Source organism: Callorhinus ursinus, unplaced genomic scaffold, assembly GCF_003265705.2.
Source record: "Callorhinus ursinus isolate GAN/ISIS: 27379988/994484 unplaced genomic scaffold, GSC_fseal_2.0 scaffold65, whole genome shotgun sequence".
NCBI lineage: Eukaryota > Metazoa > Chordata > Mammalia > Carnivora > Otariidae > Callorhinus > Callorhinus ursinus.
The window spans coordinates 8,028,567-8,037,445 of NW_027397127.1; the positions used below are offsets into that span (position 1 = coordinate 8,028,567).

General features: G+C 40.1%; 1 pseudogene; it reads left to right on the forward strand.

The window, feature by feature from the left end:
• The first annotated feature begins 7,446 nt into the window (after positions 1-7,446).
• Positions 7,447-8,439, forward strand: LOC112810148 (mesoderm-specific transcript homolog protein-like; annotated as a pseudogene).
• Positions 8,440-8,879: the final 440 nt, after the last annotated feature.

An 8,879-nucleotide genomic window follows, 5' to 3' on the forward strand; every position in this document is an offset into this window, starting at 1 on the left:
TCTCACTGACATCTTCCACTCTTTTCTCAAGACCAGTGATTATCTTTATGATCATTACTTTAAATTTTCTGTAAGGCATGTTACTTATATCTGTTTTGCTTAGATCTCTGGCCATGGCCTTTTCCTGTTATTTCATTTGAAACAAATTCCTCTGTCTTCTCATTTTGTCTAAGTCTCTGTGCCTGTTTTCTGTGTGTTAGGAAAGTTAGCTATATCTCCTATTCTTGAGGGTAATGGTCTTATGAAGAAGAGGTTCTATAGTACCCTGCAGTGTTATGTGCCCTGTTCCCCAGGACCTGGTGCTTCAAGGAGTGTCTCCAAAGTGTGCTGTGTGTACTGTGCTGTTATGTCCTGGCCACTTTATCCTTCAGTGCAGTCATCTGCAGAAGTTCTCTTTGCCTCTTGTGGGCAGTGTTTGGTCCCTGGCCTGAATTTGGTGAGTTTTAAGTTGGTGTGCTCTTGTCTGTTTATGAAATGAGACCTGTCAACACTGACACTGGAACTGAGGCCCTGCAAAACTCTCGATTCAGGATACATGATGTTGGCAAGGGTCTGGGCCAGTGTTCTGGGTGAGAGGGCCCACCATGCTGGGATTGAGGCAAGCATGACTGGGAATGTTGGTTCCACTAGAGTGTGGTGGGGAGCTAGGGCTTTTTTTAAGCAATTAGATAGCAGTGTCATCACTATGCTGGTTCTTACATGTGGCCCTGTGCTTATGCTGAGGGGTCGGGGAGGGAAGTGGTGCCTGTCTTTTTTTTTTCCTGGAGAATTCTCTCTGTGAATGCTGCCTCTGTGGGACACACTCTGAGATGAGTAAATAACCTCTGCACTGTGTGCTCCCGGTGCTATTCACATTGATATTTCCATGCTGTGTGTTTGTGAGCTGTTTGCCCTGCCTTTTCTGCAAGAGTAGCCCCAATGTCCTCTGGGCTCTCCCTGAGTCAAGCCCACTGACCTTTAAAACTCCAGGCTTTAAGCCCTGCTGGTTGCCAAAACTCACAAAATTCAATCTCTCTTGCTTTCCAAGCCAATTGCCATGGGGATGCATCTTCCCCGTGTGGGCATCCCTGTGTGCTAGACTGTCTCTCACCCTTCTCTGTAACTCTGGCTCCCTCCACACTGCAGCAGCCACAGTCCATTTCTTTCCCAAACCATTTCTCCACACCTTTCTGTGGCCTCTTCTCTGCCTTTAGTTGTACAGTTTGGTCTTCCAGTCTTTAGGTTGATTTCTGGGGTATTTAGGTTGATTTGATAGTTATCTAGATGTACTCATAGGATGAGGCAAGCCTAGGACCTTCCTATGCTGCTGCCATCTTCTCTCCTAATCTGTACTGTGTAAAAAGTCATTTTAAGAACTTGATTCCATTAAGATATTTGTGTGTGTGTGTGTATGCATGCCTAGGCTATGGGTTCTTGCATTTGTAATTTCAGAAATTAAGTGGGAACGCTAGTAAAACAACATTTAATGCACTATCATTGGGCTCTGGATGGATGACTGGGAGTGCAAGTGTGAGTGACATAGGAAATCTGGAAAGCAGAAAGGAAAATGGGGTTTGATGTGGTTGAGCAGAGTCGGAAGTGCGTATACCTCTTTATTCTCTTCAGTGGGTGATTGAGGAAAAATGTACCTAGTGAGCAATCATGATCTAATGCTGTGGTTACTGAGAAGATGATATAAGGGAAGGGTTACTGCTTCACTAACAAATTATAAGCAACAACAGGGGAAAATAGTATTAATAGCACAAGTATACCCAAGTCCAATTTGTTTCAACACTACTCATGTTGTGCAGTTCATTGAAAAGCATAAGTAAGGACTCAAAATAAGTACAGAATTATCTAAATCCAAAAGTTCAAAAAACCTATTTAGGCTCCCTAGAAGCTACAGTTACTGCTCTCATTCACTCAGACTTCTCTGAGTCTGTTTCTTTCACGCCAAAAATTTTTGATTTTGAAAAACTCAAAAATTTTGTGACTTGCAACACATTCTTAGCCATGTTAATTGGTGGCCTCCCACCCACCCAGGGTTACTACAGTATATTCTTCTGAACAGCTTAGGTAGCCCTAACATTTGGAACTCAGGAGATGACCTTGGTCTCAGGAATGAGGGAGGAGATGGCTCTATCCCTTGGCATTGCCCCTCTGGGTTCCTAGTGGCAGTGGCAGCTCTGCCAACCTCTGAACCTACTTTGGGGTCATTTGCCCCTTTTCTGAGGGATAATGTATATTCCCAGCTAGATACATCTGTAGGCCCTCTTCTTTGTCTATAGAATCCCAGTAGTACAACAGTCTTCCTTCATTTTGTCCCATCTGTTTCTCCTTTAATACTAGTTCACATTTCTACTGATATTAAAATTTCAGAATAAAACACTGTTGGCTTTCCCTGCAATTCAAGGTGTTAAAGCCATCACACAGGAGTGTCCTCCACTCACCTTTTCAACAACCATCTCTCTGGCTACTGATGAGATATTTGATTTTACCCACATTTCTCACATGCCTAACTTCCCAACTGATAACTTTCTAGCCACACCCTGTTTCCTTTACAAAAAAAACAAAAGCAGGCTATCTGGATAGGGTGAGACAATTGCAAATCCTCACATGCTAGTTTCTTTTTGTTTCATGGTACTTTCTTTAATTTATGTCTCTCCTCTGGCATTTACTATGAGCAGCAAGGAGAAACCAGGCCATGCCTTCAACACTGTGCTTGGAAATCTCCTCAGTTTACTGTCCCAGTTTATCATGTAGAAGTTTTATTCTTCAAAAAATACTAGAACACAGTTCAACTAAATGCCATGCCACTTTTAAACAAGGATGGCCATTTTGCAAGTTTCCAATACCATGTTCCTAATTTCCATCTGTTATCTCACTAGAAGTACCCTTGATACTCATATTTCTAGCAACATATTTTTCATGATGCTCTATGTATTCTCTGAGATGATAGAGTCTTTCTCCATAGCTCTCCTCTTTTCTGTATGAGCCCTCACCTGAAGTACATTTAATGTCCATATTTCACCCAACAGTCCCTTAAGAAATCTTGACTTGTTCTGTCATACACCTCAAAACTCGGCCACCTTTCCTCATTACCCAATCTCAAAGCCACTCCCACATTTTTAATTCCTTGTTACAATTTTACTCTACTTCCAGAACCCAAATCTGTGTTAGTGTATTCTAGGTCTATCATTACAAAGTACCAGACACTGGGGAGCTTAAAGAACAGAAATGTGTTGTCTTATATTTCTGGAGGCTAGAAATCTAAAACAATGTATTGTGGGCCATGTTGATTCCTGCTGAGATGTGTAAGAGAAGGATGTATTCCTGGCCTATCCCCTAAACTCTTACATGGTTGACTTCTCCCATTGTCGTTTTACATTGTCTTCCCCATAGGCATGTCTTGGTGTTCACATTTTCCCTGTTTATATAGAAAAGGGTCATTTGGATTAGGGTCCATGCTAAAGAATACATTTTAATTTGATTGCCTCATTATGGACCCTGTCTCCAAATATGATCCTATTTGAGGTACTGGGAGTTAGGACTACATGGTATGAAGTTGGGGCCACATAATTCAACTCACCTGAGATATGAAACCAGAGCTATACATGGGCATTTGTGCTACCTCTTCCATGATACCGATGATATGTGCTCTCATTAGAGAACTAAGGTGATCTCATTCACCCTTCTCTTACTCAAGGCTCTTTGAATTCTGTTTAATTTTATTGTATTTTAATTTTTCTATCTTCTTTTTTTAAAGATTTTATTTATTTATTTGAAAGAGCGAGAATGAGAGAGAGAGCACATGAGAGGGGGGAGGGTCAGAGGGAGAAGCAGACTCCCCGCTGAGCAGGGAGCCTGATGCGGGACTCAATCCCGGGACTCCAGGATCATGACCTGAGCTGAAGGCAGTCGCTTAACCAACTGAGCCACCCAGGCGCCCAAAGTTTTCTATCTTCTTATCACTGAAAACCAAGATATTTGATTTCAATCCTTGGAAACTGATTAGGATTTCCTTTAGACACCAATATTTGGTCAATATTTTAAGAATGGCATTTGTACTTTTAATATAATTAGTAAATGCCCCTATGAAGGATATTTTCAACCAAAGAGACAAATCTGGAAAATCTACAAAAATTGAAAACTTTTTTATCCATAATTTCAGAAATCAAATAGGAACATGAGTAAAACAATGTTGTATATGCACCATATAGACTATTAAGACTGGGATTGCAAGGGCGAGTGACAGATATGAAATCCAAGGTATAGCTGGGAAAAATGGGTGTTGAAGACAAGAAGGGGAAGTGAGTACATCTGTTCACTTCAGAAGGTGATTGATGACAAAGGGCATCTGGTAAGCATTCATTCTCTAATGGTGTAGTTAATAATTCTCTAATGGTTTTGAGTAAACCATTGGTTTACCGTGGTTAAGTGTAAAGATTAAGAGTAAAGATTGAGAGAAATAGATTTATTGCTTAAATAACAAATTATAAACAACAGTCCGGGAGAAATAGTACTAATAATCAAACATATGCTACTTAAACTTACTCAACATTACCCTTGTTATAGAATTCATTGAAAAACTGAAGGGAGAATCCAAACTCATTACAGAAATTGCTAAATCTAAAAGCTCAGCCTATTACAGGCTCCTTAGTAACTGGAGTTCCTATTCTAAGTTGCCCAGATTTATCTGATTCTATTCCTTCCAAGTCTGTAATCTTTCCTGTGGATAATGCAAACTTTAATGACTAGCATATTGGCATCATGAGGATGATGGAGGCCTTCGGTCAAAGCAACTCAAGCCACACTCAGCTCTGAGTTAGCCAATCAGGGATGTGTAGCTGCTGACTTACAGCCATGGGCCCAATGCACACTCAGGTGTGTCAGGCTGAACTGTAAGAGTCTTACTAAGTACTCAGTCTCAAAAATGGAGGCGGAATCTGGTATACTTTACCTGCTGTTTGCTTCTTTGTTTGATTAGTTGTATGCTTTTAACCATGATGAGAAGGATATGAGTTCAGACCTGCAAGTGGAAATCTCCTGCCACTTCGATCAAGTCAGAGAAGAGTTGTACAAATTAATAGTATTAAAATGACTTTCCTTGATTCTGACCACGTATTTTAACTTAGGATATTTGTTCAGATTTTTTTTTTTTTTTTACCTCTGGCCACATTGGCCTGACAAAATAAGACCCATCACATTAAATACTCAGCATTGCATGATATGGTGCTTGAATAACTACATTCTGTGTGAAAACTTTATTTTTTTCCATTGGGAATAGGAGATACCAAGGAAAATTCTATTCCCAGTCCTTAGCTCTGAGTGAAGGAAAAAAGTCTCTGAGAATTTGCAATCACACAAGTGTTCTAGTGTAGCCCTGGTGTTCAAATTAACACTATCAGCATGATCCAAATAATTCCTGGTGGCAACCCAATCAAATGGAAAATATACAATAATCCTTTCTGGAGGAGCTTAATCTTAATTAAGACTTTTGTAAGATTCCTGCAGATAATCTCCCTCAATATAAGCACATAATCCAAAAACAAGCCTCCATCAGCAAAATCAAACAAGAAAACAAAATGGAAACCACCACAGAATTATTACCAAATGCCAACATAAAAAATAAATGTGTTTAACGTGTGTGTGTGTGTATGATAAAACATATAAGGAAGAAGCAGATCATTATTAAAAATGTGCTAAATGAGTTTTCTAGACTTAATCATTGTAACCACTAGAACAAAAGATTAAAGAAATTTTATACAACAAAGGAGACATACCTGGATAGAGAATTGGTGAACTAGAAGACAAGTGAAAGAAATAATACAGAACACCTCATGGAAAGATAAAAAGAAAAATAGGATTAAAGAGAGGCAAAGAGACTTAAGGAATGGAATAAGTAGTTATTAAGTACACCTCATAGGCATTCCAGAAGCAGAAACATGGGTGAATTTTGGAAAAATAATAGTCAAATGAAAATTTCTGGTAATAGCCCTGAATTTAGGGAAGCCATGACATCTTGGATCCAGGAAGCACATGTGAACACATTTTAGTGAACCTATGATGTAAGCATAGAGAGCACAATAGCAGACAAAAGGACATGATGCCTAAAAATGGAAAACCAAATAGTGTGACAGCATCCCTCTTTTCATCAAGAAATGGAAGCCAAAAGCAAGTGCTGAGAGAAAATAACTGTCAATCTACTGTTGTCTACCTGGCCAGAGTATCATTTGATAGTGAACCTATGATAGACATGAATATGGACCACCCAGAATCCCCTCCCAAAGACAGACTCTCTCCTTCAGCTGCTTAAATGCAGTCAGCTGGCAGTCCTCAGCCATTAGCCTTTTCAGTCATTACCTCAGGTACAGAGAGCTGCCTTGCCTGAGCTCAGGGACTTGCCCTAATAGCCACGTCCAAGGTCTGATCAACAAGAGTTGATTAATATATGTCTGGTCCCTTCCTCAGCTATTAATCCTGATTAATTGCCCTGTACACTGAATGCTATTTCAGTGTTGGCTCTCTTAAGACCTTAACTATGAAATACACATGAGAAAAGTCATAACTTGTAGTGTTTCTACTAACTGACACCATATTAAAGGAGCATCTCAGAAATTTTATTTAGGAAAATGGAAGATGATCTGAGATGCAAATAGAAATGGTAATAGAATGAATTAGCTAATAGGGGTAAATGACAAAGAGTATATAAAACAGTGGTAATCAAAATTATAGCTACATTAGTAATCTGAGTACACAGGCCATTACTAAATATTGCAAATATGCATTACTTGGTTGATTGGAGTGTTCAATGAGAGTAGCTCATAACCCACTCACCATTGGCTTCTCCACTGGAGGACTTGGAGCCCCTGTGCTACAGTCATTGGCCCAAAGAGCAGAAAGATGACCCAGGATGAACAAGTAAGAACATTCCTGGCATATCACCTATGGACATGGAGGAGGAAATGGGTGTGGTTCTTTCTCTGGCCTTTGTTTGCTAGCTTCCTTATAATCAGGATGACTTAATGATAGGAGTTCAGAGAAACCAACATGTTTCATGAATCTTTCATCAAATTAAGGAAGGTTTGATTGCTAATATCTCAAATGTGACTTTTGTATCCTCATTTGTAAATGGCAGTGTTCAAAAATCTGTTTAGTAAGGCTTCTTTGCTCCTTTCATCATATTATAATTTCTAGTATCTCTTCATAATCAGGTTCTTTTTTATTAGCAATAGCATCTGCTATTCCTTAAAGTTCTCACAGGAAACACCCTGGGAAGCCTTGCCATTTGGACAATACCTCTTTGATTGCCTGCATTTCTTTGATGCTTCTTAACTCCTTCTATTTTCATTTAATTTCTGTAATTTATTTTTACATGAGTACGTGTAAAGTGTTTGTATGCATCTCATGCATTATTGAAAAGAATATGTGCCCCCCAAACATGAAGTCTTGTAGCCCTGAATTAGGATGAGGGAGTGGTGGGTTCAGGTGGGGCTACGGGCTGTGCCCCTACTTGTGGCCTATCTGCATATCCCACCCCACCCCTACTTTCTCCTGCTCTTCACTCATGGAAGTTGTCAGGCAAATTTTTCACGTACAAGGGACTATGCATCTTCTACCAAACTCTGTGGGTATGGTTGGAAGTCCTGAAATAGTTGTACTTTTACATGGCTTTCGAACATCCAACTATGACTGGTACAAGATTTGGGAAGGTCTGACCCTGACGTTTCTTGAGTGATTGCCCTTGATTTCTTGGACATTGGCTTCAGTGACAAACCAAGACCAGATCAGTATTCCATATTTGAGCAGGCCAGCATTGTGGAAGTACTTTTGGGGTGTCTGGGGCTCCAGAACCACAAGACCAACTTTTTGTTTCATGATTATGGAGTTTTGTTCCTCAGGAGCTGGTCTTATAGGTTCCAGGAGAATGGATCTGGTCAGCTTACCATAAAGAGTCTGTAAGATGGAGGTATATTTCCTGAGACTCACTATCCTCTCCTTCAAAACTTCTCAAAGATGGAGGTATCCTGTCACCCATCCTCACACAATTGAACTTTGTAATCTCCTGAGGTCTCATCCCAGTCTTTAGGCTGTACACCCAACCCTCTGAGAATGAGCTGTCGACATGTGGGCAGGGTTATGCAACAATGATGGGATAATGTAGTTATCAATAATCTCTAACAGTACATCAACCAGAGGAAGATATTTAGAAGATGCTGGGTGGGAGCTCTTGCTTCTGTAACTACTCCCATTCATTTTATCTACGGGCCATTGGATCCTGTGAATCCATATCCAGAGTTTTTGAAGCTATACGGGAAAACACTGCCAAAGTCCACAGGGTTGATTCTGGATAACCACATTAGCCACTGTCCACAGCTAGAGGATTCCATGGGCTTCTTGAATGCATATAAGGTCTTCATCAACTCCTTTTGAGCTGGAAAGAGTAGCTCCCCTGTATTACCTCCCCTACTCCCTTATCTGTTGTATATTCCACTTAGGAAGCAATGTCCAAAAGAGGTCCTGGCCACCAAAGAGTATTCTCTCACAAAAGTCCACCTGACTCATATTGGTGATCAGCGTATGGTAAAAAGCCTGGAGATGCTCTGGCTAAAGGGTAACCTAACAGTCCACCTCCCATTCTTCTAACATCTGAACAAGTGTATGGACTTGCCTTTGCTTTTGTGGTATCAGGAAATTCTGATGGGCACTACTATTCACTGATGCAGAAAGAGAGACATTCTTAAAAGATTTTTAACACTTCTATGGACTTTTCTGTAATATTTAGAAATACTAATTTCAGGCCCATCCTCAACTGGAATCATATAGTAAAGAATTAAGAGATGGTACCTCCTTTTCCTTGAATGGCTTTAAGGTCACATGCTTTTTTAAGTTCTCTAAGC